The sequence below is a fragment of the Bos grunniens genome, chromosome 26 (assembly GCF_055505025.1).
Source record: "Bos grunniens cultivar Pamir isolate PY7600 chromosome 26, Bosgru_T2T1.0, whole genome shotgun sequence".
NCBI lineage: Eukaryota > Metazoa > Chordata > Mammalia > Artiodactyla > Bovidae > Bos > Bos grunniens.
The window spans coordinates 3,954,377-3,966,405 of record NC_141190.1 but is presented as its reverse complement, the minus strand read 5'-3'; the positions used below and the strand labels follow the sequence as shown (position 1 = coordinate 3,966,405).

The 12,029-nt window shown below is 41.6% G+C and overlaps 1 pseudogene; it reads left to right on the top strand.

Annotated features, from left to right (window-relative positions):
- The first annotated feature begins 3,921 nt into the window (after window positions 1–3,921).
- LOC147343959 (transcriptional adapter 2-beta pseudogene) lies at window positions 3,922–11,800 on the top strand (annotated as a pseudogene).
- The last annotated feature ends 229 nt before the right edge of the window (window positions 11,801–12,029 follow it).

Genomic DNA, 12,029 nt, shown 5'->3' with positions numbered 1-12,029 from the left:
CATTTGTTTTGTTGTTGCCTGTACCTTGTACTCCGTTTGGTTCAAAGTCTCCCCAAGTTCAGCACTCCCTCAAAACGCTTTTGGGTTGGAGGAGGGCTTCATCACAGTAAAAAGAACTGAAGGCCTGCGCCTGTCTCCTTGAACCAAGAGGGTCCCTTCCCACCCCACGGTTTTCTGGCTTTTTGGGAGGCCATTGACTTCAGGGATCCTCACTTGTGACCAGCGGAGGCAAGCCTATCTGGCGAATCCCCAGGCTTTCCATCTGACTCAGAGTCAGGGTACGGGGTGAGGGACAGCCCTGGATGGAGGGGGAAACACGTAGGCGTCCATATCTCAGGTCTGGTGGGAGCAAACCCGTGAAAGCACATAGCGGGAACTCCCTTCTGGACAGGAGCCTCAGGGTGTCCTGGCCTCAGCTGCTGGGCTGGTGCTGGTTCATTAGGAGGAAAGAGAGGCCAACCATTTACGGATCAGATCGTCACGCGCCGCAAGACCCGACGCCAGCGGCTCCCTCAGCCAAGTAGGTACGAAATCCGAGTCTAATCCCCGCTTAGGGGTTGAGTCGCTTTCCCAGAAGAGGAACGGTAGACCTAGCAAAGGCGGCAATGCTCACGGGAGATTTTCTAGCGCGCAATGTTGCTCAATGTGCTCAATGAGTGCTCAATGAAGCACTCACCTCACTCCCACCTCTACCCACACACACACACGATGAGATGTCTCTGATTCGAAAGGACACAGAAAAGGCCTCACTCTCTGTTGTCCCCTCCAACGCCTGCGCCCAGGCGAATGGCCGGAGCTACCCGGAATCTGAGCCCCTGCGCAACAACCTCTGCGCGCTGTGCCAGCAGCGGGCCACGGTGTCCGGGACAGACACAAGCACGCAGCCTCAGCCAGCCACCGGGACGATCCCGGCTGTAGTCTAGGCGTCCAGAAGCAAATGCCTGACAGCTTTTCCCACGAACTCGGTGAGCGGGCTCCAAGAGACCTTTTCTTCCACAAGAGTTTCCGATCTGCGAGCCCGAGAGGCGGCCAACTGCGGGACGAGCGCGCCCCCAGCGCTGCCGGGCGCGTCGGGAATTGCAGTCGGCGCGCTCCCGCCCGCTGAGCGCGCTCTCCTCCAGGCCTGAGAGGTAGGCGCTGGGGCAGAGCGCCTAGATGGAGGGAGGGCTGCAACTTTGTATGAGGTCCTTCCTCCTCTGTTTCCCTTCTGGGACACCGACTCTTCATCTCAACCAGATCACCAGGTCCTGGTTGTTCCTTTGACTCTAACCAGATTCACCTGCGTCCCTGCCCCAAGTAACAGGCGACCTAAGTGAGTGAGTGAAAGTCCCTCTGTCGTGCCGACTCTTACATGGTTAAGAGGGTTGACTACTTCATTAGAGACAACAATTCACCTGATGTATTCAGATGTATTCAGAATATAATATTTTTGGCAAAGTCTTTTTTTGTTATATTCATAAGTGAGAACTAAAATATACTGAAAAATAAGTGCTAGGAGTCTTTGAAACTAAGTATGAGTGTTGTGTTACCAAATGAAAGTCACTCAGTTGTGTCCAACTCTTAGCGACCCCATGGACCATACAGTCCATGGAATTCTCCAGACCAGAATACTGGAGTGGGTAGCCTTTCCCTTCTCCAAGGGATCCTCCCAACCCAGGGATCGAACCCAGCTCTCCCGCATTGCTGTCAGATTCTTTACCAGCTGAGCGGGGTGACAAAACACGATGTTCACTAACTAGCATGAAGTGAGAATCTGCTCTTTGGATCATGAGATCAAGGTTGCAAAAACTCTAGGAAATAACTTCCTCTTGAATGTGTCTGAAAGAATCAACCTTCTCTGATGCAGCTTTAGATGAGTCAGAACGATGCTTCCTTCAGCTAATTCAAGCATGCCCTCCTTGCCTTTTCCTCTTTTCCTCTCCTTCCTTGATAAATGAAAGAAATAGAATCTGTAATATTGGAAAGACTAGCAATTGTTTTTGCTTCTGTAAGCTAAATGGTACATTTTATTTAATGTCCTAAGTCAAAGTATTTTGATGCAGGACCTACAGTAGAAGAGCTATACATATCAACAGTAATTAGATGAAATTTGCATTGATAGTAAATAGTATTTATTTTTCTGAGCTCCAAAATCACTACAGATGGTGACTGCAGCCATGAAATTAAAAGACGCTTACTCCTTGGAAGGAAAGTTATGACCAACCTAGATAGCATATTCAAAAGCAGAGACATTACTTTGCCAACAAAGGTTCGTCTAGTCAAGGCTATGATTTTTCCTGTGGTCATGTATGGATGTGAGAGTTGGACTGTGAAGAAGGCTGAGCACCGAAGAATTGATGCTTTTGAACTGTGATGTTGGAGAAGACTCTTGAGAGTCCCTTGGACTGCAAGGAGATCCAACCTGTCCATTCTGAAGATCAGCCCTGGGATTTCTTTGGAAGGAATGATGCTAAAGCTGAAACTCCAGTACTTTGGCCACCTCATGTGAAGAGTTGACTCATTGGAAAAGACTCTGAGGCTGGGAGGGATTGGGGACAGGAGGAGAAGGGGACGACAGAGGATGAGATGGCTGGATGGCATCACTGACTGGATGGACACGAGTCTCAGTGAACTCCGGGAGTTGGTGATGGACAGGGAGGCCTGGCGTGCTGCGATTCATGGGGTCGCAAAGAGTCGGACACGACTAAGCGATTGATCTGATCTGAAATAGTATTGATTTTCTTTTATTATGAACTGATTTAGTTATTAAAAAAATCTTATGGCAAATCATTTCCTTAGATCTAGAGAAAATTCATCTATAACATGAAAACAGAAATACTACCTTTAAAATATTGTTCATTTATGAATACATTATATATATATTAATATTCTTATAGATTAAGTCATAATACTTGGAGATCCTGGTCAAAAATGCTAAAGGTGAATCTCAAAAAGATATTGGAGAAAGATGGGACATTGGAGGGAAATATTTAGGGAAAGAGTCTGTAACTGAATATTTGCTTTGTTATATCTATATTTTAAAACAGTTGATAGTTAAAATATTAACTTTATTTTATTGTTGTTTTAAAGTTTATATTCAATATATAATTATTATATTTGCTATATTCTGCATCTTGTGCAATATATCAAAGTAATTTATATCAAATAGTTTGTACCTCTTAATTAGTTCAGTCTCTTTGCAACCCCATGAATTGCAGCATGCCATGCCTCCCTGTCCATTACCAACTCCAGGAGTTAACTAAAACTCACGTCTATCAAGTCAGTGATGCCATCCAACCATCTCATCCCCTGTCGTCCCTTTCTCCTCCTGCCCCCAATCCCTCCCAGCATCAGAGTCTCTTCCAATGAGTCAACTCTTCGCAGGAGGTGGCCAAAGTACTGGAGTTTCAGCTTTAGCATCATTCCTTCCAAAGACTACCCAGGGCTGATCTCCTTTAGGATGGACTGGTTGGATCTCCTTGCAGTCCAAGGGACTCTCAAGAATCTTCAACACCACAGTTCAAAAGCATCAATTCTTTGGCGTTCAGCTATCTTTATTGTCCAGCTCTCACATCCATACATGACTACTGGAAAAACATAGCCTTGACTAGATGGACCTTTGTTGGCAAAGTAATGTCTCTGCTTTTGAATATGCTATCTAGGTTGGTCATAACTTTCCTTCCAAGGAGTAAGCGTCTTTTAATTTCATGGCTGCAATCACCATCTACAGTGATTTTGGAGCCCCCCAAAAATAAAATCTGACACTGTTTCTATTGTTTCCCCATTGGGGCACAGGGAGCCTGAAAACAGCTTGAGAATCCATACAATGCTCTCCCTTACCGCTGAGAGTGTTCTCATTGCTGTAGCCCTTGGCAGTTTGTAGAAATCCACACCCAAACCCTTCTCCAAGTAGGCCTGGGTCCTAGTTGGGATGAACATGCAATGGCGGAGCTGAGGCCAGTAAGGCACCAGTCAGGTCTCGCACATTCTGGCAGCCTGCTCCTCCATGGACAGTAAGGCCTCTTTTTCCCTGCAGGGGGCTTGCTGGCCTTGCCTCCTGTGAACTGCGTTTCCCAGCCTGGGCGAAAAGCGGTTCCTGGAGACCTTTTCTCAGAGGCTGTTTTCCCGGAGCTGGGGCGGACCTCGGGGACCCAACTCACAGGGGAAGGCAAAACCACATGGACAGGTCTATGCTCTGTGATAGGATCAGATGCCATGATCTTAGTTTTCTGAATGCTGAACTTTAAGCCAATATTTTCACTCTCCTCTTTCACTTTCATCAAGAGGCTTTTTAGTTCCTCTTCACTTTCTGCCATAAGGGTGGTGTCATCTGCATATCTGAGGTTATTGATATTTCTCCCGGCAATCTTGATTCCATCTTGTGCTTCTTCCAGCTCATTGTTTCTCGTGATGTACTCTGCATATAATTTAAATAAGCAGGGTGACAATATACAGCCTTGTCGTACTCCTTTTCCTATTGGAACCAATCTGTTGTTCCATGTACAGTTCTAACTGTTGCTTCCTGACCTGCATATAGGTCTCTCAAGAGGCAGGTCAGGTGGTCTGGTATTCCCATCCTTTTCAGAATTTTCCACAGTTTATTGTGATCCACACAGTCAAAGGCTTTGGCATAGCCAATAAAGCAGAAATAGATGTTTTTCTGGAACTCTCTTGCTTTTTCCATGATCCAGTGGATGTTGGCAATTTGATCTCTGGTTCCTCTGCCTTTTCTAAAACCAGCTTGAACATCTAGAAGTACCTCTTAACACCTTACCCCTATGTTGACTTCCCATACTTCCCCCTCCCCAGTGGTAACCACTAGTTTGTCCTTTATATACATGAATCTACTTCTTCTCTAGTATATTTTCTAGTTTGTTTTATTATTTAGATTTCATGTGTAAGTGTTAGCATACAGTGTTTGTCTTTTTCTGTCTGACTTATTTCACTTATCATAATGCCCTCCACGTCCACCCATGTTCCTGCTAATGGCAAAATTTTCATTCTTTTTTTATGGCCCAGTAGAATTCCATTGTGTGTGTGAGTGTGTATACAACATCTATTTCTCCATTCATCTGTTGATGGACCGTTAGGTTGCTTTCTTTCTTGGCAGTTATAAATAATGCTGATATAAACATCAGGTGCATGTATCTTTTAGTATTATTGTTTTGTTTTTTGGTATACACCAAGAAGTACAATTGCTGGTTCATATAGAGGTTCTATTTTTAATTTTTTTTTAAGAAACCTCCATACTGTTTTCCAGGTGGTGGCACCAATCTACATTCCCTTCAACAGTATCTGAGGGTTTCGTGTTTTCCACATTCTCACCAATATCACTATTTGTGTTCTTTTTCTTGATAGCCATTCTGACAGGTGTGAGGTACTGTCTCATTGTGGTTTTGATTTGCATTTCTTTAATAATTAGCAGTATTGAGCATTTTTCATGGACCTGTTGGCTATGTGCACTTCCCCTTTGAAAAAAATGTCTATTCAGTTTTTCTGCTCATTATTTTCAATGATGAAGTTCTTTTTCTTTAAATTTTTTTAACTTTATAGAATAATAGTTGTTTATAATATTATATAAGTTACAGGTGTACGATAGAGTGATTCACAATTTTTAAAGGCTATAATCAATTTATAGTCATTATAAATTATTGGCTATATTCCCTCAAAAAATATTTCCTTGTAGCTTACTTTTTTTTGGTTATATAATTTAAATATAACAGTGTGTACATGTTAATAAATTGGGTTGCTTATTTCTTTTATGCTGAGTTGTATGAACTCTTTATATACGCTGGCTGTTAATTGTTTATGGGTCATATCATTTACAAATAATTTCTCCCATTTCATAAGTTGTCCTTTTATTTATTTATTTTTTTGATGATTTCTTTTGCTGTGCAAAGGAGAATAAGAAAGATGAATGGAATCCAAATTGGAAAGGAAGAAGTTAAACTTTCACTGTTTGAAGATGACATGATATGATACATAGAAAATCCTAAAGATACCACCAGAAGACTATAGAGCTGATCGGTGAATTTGGTAAAATTGCAGGATACAAAATGCAAAAATGCAAGATACAAAAATCTGTTGCATTTCTATACACTAATGAAAAGCTATCAGAAGAATAAATTTAGGAAACAATTCCAGTTACAACTTCATCAAAATGGTAGAAACCTAGGAAGAAGCCTACAAAAGGAGGTAAAAGACTTGTACTCAGAAAACTGTAAGACACTGATGACAGAAACTGAAGACCATAGATGGAATGGTATACTGTGTTCATGGACTGGAAGAACTAATATTTTTAAATGACCACATTACCCAAGGCAATATATGGATCCAGTGAAATCTCTAACAAAATTCCAAGGACACTTTTATAGAACTAGAACAAAAAATTTTTAAATGTGTATAGAAACATAAAAGATCCTGAAGAGCCAAAACAATCTTGAGAAAGAAGAACAGAACTATAGGTACCATGCCCTCTGACTTCAGACTATATTGGTATATGGTGGTGCGTACGTACGTGCTAAGTCACTTCAGTCATGTCTGATTCTTTGTGACCCTATGGACTGTAGCCCGCCAGGCTCCTCTGTCTGTGGGATTCTCCAGGCAAGAACACTGGAATAGGTTGCCATGTCCTCCTCCAGGGAGTCTTCCTGACCCAGGGATTGAACCTGCGTCTTTTTCATCTTCTGTATTGCCAGGCAGATTCTTTACCACTTAAGCCACATGGGAAGCCAGTATATGGTCAGGCCACCCCAAATGACTGTTCTCTTGCTCTCTGTCCACCCCCTGCTTGATCAGTACTTGCTTCACCTACATCTTACTTATCTAACTGAACTTCCTACCTACTTATCCCACCCCAGCTAGTGACTGTTCTAACTCTTAGATCAGAACATCACCATTGATAGCTCATCAAAAGCGTAGTGAGGGGCATGCCATTCTGCCAGGTAACCAATGAAGTAACCTGACTCAATTCTCCCTGTAACTGGTGAACTCTTCCTCCCAGGAGCAAAGTCTGCCTGCAAGTCCTGTCCACCATCTGCCATACACACACATGGCATAGTGTCCATCCAGGACTGTGCTTCAGACATGTAAGAGCTTGCTAGCAAATAAACTATTGATATGTCTGTGACTGACTCTGGGCTCTTTCTTTGGTTTTGAATCTGGGCAATCATAGGCCTTGTAGCCCTGCAGGATGCATCCCAACAACTTCAAAGCTACAGTAATCAAACTGGTATGGTATTGGCACAAAAACAGACTCACAGATCAGTGGAACAGAATAGAAATCCTAGGAATAAACCCACACACTGACAGTCAATTAATCTACAATAAAGGAGGCAAGAATATACAATGGAGAAAGTTTCTTCAGCAAGTGGTGCTCAGAAAACTGGACAGCTACTTGTAAAATAATGATATTTCACTAATATCATATACAAAAATAAGCTCAAAGTGGATTAAAGACCTAAATGTAAGATCAGATACTGTAAACTTCCTAGAGGAAAACATAGGCATAACATACTTTGACATAACTAATAACAATAATTTCTTGGACCTGTCTCTTAAAATATAGGAAATAAAAGCAAATATAAACAAATGGGACCTAATTGAACATTTTTATTTTCAATTGTGGTAAAAAATACATTACATGAAATTTATCATTTTAACCATTTTCAAGTATACAGTTGAGGAGTGCTAAGTTTATGTACACTATTGTGCGACAGAGCTCCAGAACCATTTCATCTTACAAAACTGAAACGCTACACCCATCAAGAAACTTCCCTCTCCTTAGCCCCTGTCTTTCTTTGTCTCTCTCTCTCTTTTTCTGAATGTAGGTAACCATCTGCAAGCCAGGAAGATTTTCTACCATAAACCAAATCCACTGGTACATTGATCTTGAATTTCTCAACTTCCAGACTTGTGAGAAATAGATTTGTATTATTTAAGTCCACCCAGTCCATGATATTTTGCTATGGCAGCCTGAGCAGACCAATACATATGTTAATTCTATTTTGATTTCTTGGTGAGTCACCATATTGCTTTCCATAGCAGCTGTACCATTTTACATTCCCCTCTATAAGGTACAATATTCTAATTTCTCTACATCCTTGCTCACACTTGTTACTTTCTGTTTTATTGATAATAATCTTTCTAGAAAGTGTGAAGTTGTTAGGGGATACATTGACTGAAACAATCTACCTGACCAGGCACCACAGTATTCATTTGCATGAGTTATTTTATGACAGGAGGTCCTGGTAAGGAACATGGAATCAATAGGCCACCACTAACCAAAAGAGTTTGGAAAAGGTCAATAGGAGACACCATGTGTCTTACTACCTCTCAGAATCCTTGCTGGTATCCATACTGGCTGAACAATATGTGTATCCCCAGGAAGGACTCTGAGTCAGAATGATTGGCCAAAGATAGCCTGGAAACTAAACCCATTACTATAAAACCCGAGGCTGTGAGCCAGGTGGCAGAGCAGTCCTCTTGGTTTCCCTTACCCTCCTGCTCTCCACCCAGCACCCCTTGCCAATAAAGTCTCTTGCTTTGTCAGGATGTGTGGCTCCTCAGAGAATTAATTTCCAAGTGTTAGACAAGAACCCTCTTTCAGGCCCTGGAAGGGGTTCCCCTTCCTGTGACAAGTTGATATCTCATTGTTTTGATATGAATTTCTCTAGTGATTAATGATATTGAGCATCTTTTCATATGCTTGTTGGTCATCTATATATCATTTCTGAAAAAAAATTCAGGTCTTTTTCCCATTTTAAAATCTGATTGTTGTTGAGTTGTAGGAGTTCTCTGTATTTTCTGGATTAATCCCCTATCAGAAATTTGATTTGTAAGTATTGTCTCTCAGTCTGTAGGTTTCCTTTTCATTTTGTTGACAGTGTCCTTTTATGCCCAATAGTTTTTAAGTTTGGAGTGTATTTGTGTGTGAGTGTCTCTATCTTTATGTTAAACTATTATCTTGTCTCAATGATAGCATTCATATTTTGGAAATACATATAACAATGGAAACTTTCCATAATAAATGAATTTTCTGATGTCATGATTTTTCCTACTCTATATTAATGTGAAAACTATCCTTCTGATTAACTTGTTCTATATTTCAAACTATTATTTGGTTGTGGCTTACTTTACTTAATGTTGATGGTTAATGATCTCACATATCCTGGTTTTTGAAAGTTTACTATATTGCATATATTAGGGAAAAGTAATACACTTGTAAAGTGAACATCTGAAGCTTCTTTTTAAAAGTTATTTTGAAAAAGCATGGTTACTATAAAATATTCTACATATAAACAGAAAATCTTATATGTATTTAACTATAATGAAAATGTTAACCAATCCAACTTTAGGGAAAAAGGAGTGATTCATTTGTTAAAGGAAAACAATTAAAATACATATGTGTTAAATTATAGGTCTAATTATACTTTCAGTAGGGTATACTTTTGCATTGTTATTTGTACTCCATTCATATATGATGTCAGATAAGGCAATGGCACCCCACTCCAGTAATCTTGCCTGGAAAATCCCATGGATGGAGGAGCCTGGTAGGCTGCAGTCCATGGGGTCGCTAAAAGTCAGAGACGACTGAGCAACTTCACTTTCACTTTTCACTTTCCTGCATTGGAGAAGGAAATGGCAACCCACTCCAGGGTTCTTGCCTGGAGAATCCCAGGGACGGGGGAGCCTGGTGGGCTGCCATCTATGGGGTCGCACAGAGTCGGACACGACTGAAGCGACTTAGAAGCAGCAGCAGCAGCATATATGATGTTCATATGTTGACACAAAGCAGAATTAAGATATTCTTTACAACCTTGTTTTCTTTCTAAAGTAATTATTTTAATCTCAGATTTTATATTTTGTTTCCCAAATAGAAGATAATATAAATAAGTAAATGATAAACCAAGACTTTAGGACCCTATATAATTGTGCATCTTTCATAATAAAGTTCAGTCGTGTCAAATGTATGTATACAATTCCAAGAGAGGGAAGAAGAGGAAGACTATATTTATAAAGGATATCAATCCACCTTAAACATGGGACAATTTATTTAGCTTACTATTTTCTAATTAGATTCAGATAAGTTTTGATTGAGGTAAATGGACAAGAGTTTGAGGAAACTTCAGGAGATAGTGAAGGACGGAGAAGGTTGGCGTGCTGCAGTCCATGGGGTTGCAAGGAATGGAACACGGCTTAGCAACTGAACAACATCTATAGGTTTATATGTTTAAAATAATAAAGTTTGGATTCTATTTTGCGTGAGAATACCTTTGTACCCCCAATTTTAAAAAATGCAGAGAGGGTGGCAGTAGTGGGGGCCAAGGAGGCAGGTGGAGTAAGACAGTGGAACTTGATAAGAAGTACTGTCTGTACTGCCTGGTGGAGGTGAGCTCACTGCACTTCTGCTGTATCAACTGCAAGGGCATTGAGCTGTGTGCTCTGAGTGCTTCTCAGCTGGTACAGAGATCAGCCACCACTGCTGCTATCATGGCTACCGTTACAAGGAAAATCCAATTCTGATACCATGTTAGAAGTGTTTCTTTGACATGTCTTTTTGTTGCTTTGGTTATTATAGTTATACATAATGGCCTGCCTCAGAGAATTCGGCCTCTCTGCCTGACTCTTAAACTAAAGTGCCTTTGTTCATGATCCTGCCCACCTGTGGATGGCAAGAAGAAAGAAATGAACACATCTACTGCTTGAGACTTGTCATTCTAGGAGATATTTGCAAGATTAATGGCTTTTGTACTTTGTTTCCCCTTCTCTTCCCATCTCTGATCCATAAAAGAACCTAGTATCCAGAAGAAGATAGTTATTTTGAGACATTAGTCTGCCATCTTCTTGGTCAGCCAAATTACCAAATAACATCTTGCCTCAACACCTCGTCTACAATTCATTGGCCTGTCATGCAGCCTGCAGAACAAGCTTGGATGTAGTAACACTATCAGCTGGTGGCCACAAGGACAGCTGCTGCTGGATGCCACTGAGCAGTTTAGCTTTGGAAAATGGGAGGATATGGCTGTTCACATTGAAGCTTTCCAGACTTCCCAGGAAGTATTGGCTGAGCAGCAACAGCTGGACTACCTGCCCCTGTGGGACAACAACAACAGGATACAGAAGTATGACCAGGACCCTGAGATCTTTATCAACTGGCTCTCAACTAAGACTACCATGATGTGGAGATAGAGCTGAAGCTCGCACATAAGGACATATGCCTGCAGAAGCTCAAGGAGTGTCAGCAGTGCAAAAAAATCACAGGTGACTACAACTTGGTGCCTGCCTTCCTAGGCAAGAACAAGGAGAAGGAGGCTAAGCACAAGATCACCAGGGAGGAGAAGTTGTGATTGAAGCTTCAGCCACTCACACAGTTCATTTCCTGTGAGGAGTTTGACAACCTGTTCCATAACATGCACAAAAAGAAGATGCTGTGAACCAAGATTTGGCAGCTGCAGTGGAACCAGCACAAAGGCATCACCAAGATGGAGGAGTTGGCTAAGCATGAGGTGGCCAAGCACAAGTGCAAGAAGAGGAAGAAGAACAAGATTGAGGCAGGCACCAAGTGAGATAAGGAGGATGGCTAGGATGGCGAGACCACTGCCACCCAGAACCTGCCCAGCTTCAAGCCCCTACTGGATGCTGAGAAGGTGCTCTCCAGCTCGCTGAACTTAATCCCCATGTGCTACATGGCCATGAAGACCATCATCTTCAAGAACCACCTCCATAAGAGGCAGACATCCCCTCTAAGAGCCAGCTTCTGGGCTCTTTGGACAAAGTCCTCAAGAAAAGGATTTTAAGTATATCCAGGGATCCTTCCTAAGCTGTAGCTGTGAAAGCTGGAATGATGCTGTAAATCTTGTAAGCCAAAATGGCAAGGGGTGTAGGAGGAGGGGTGGAGAGGAAACACCTTTCCCCCCCATTATTGCTCATTTTTAACAAATTGAGTTGATTATTTTTTTTTCCCTTAGAATTTAAATTCTTTATATAGTTCTCTGAAGAAGTAACAGTAACAATCTTATGTCGATCAAGGAGGAGACAAATACATGTAT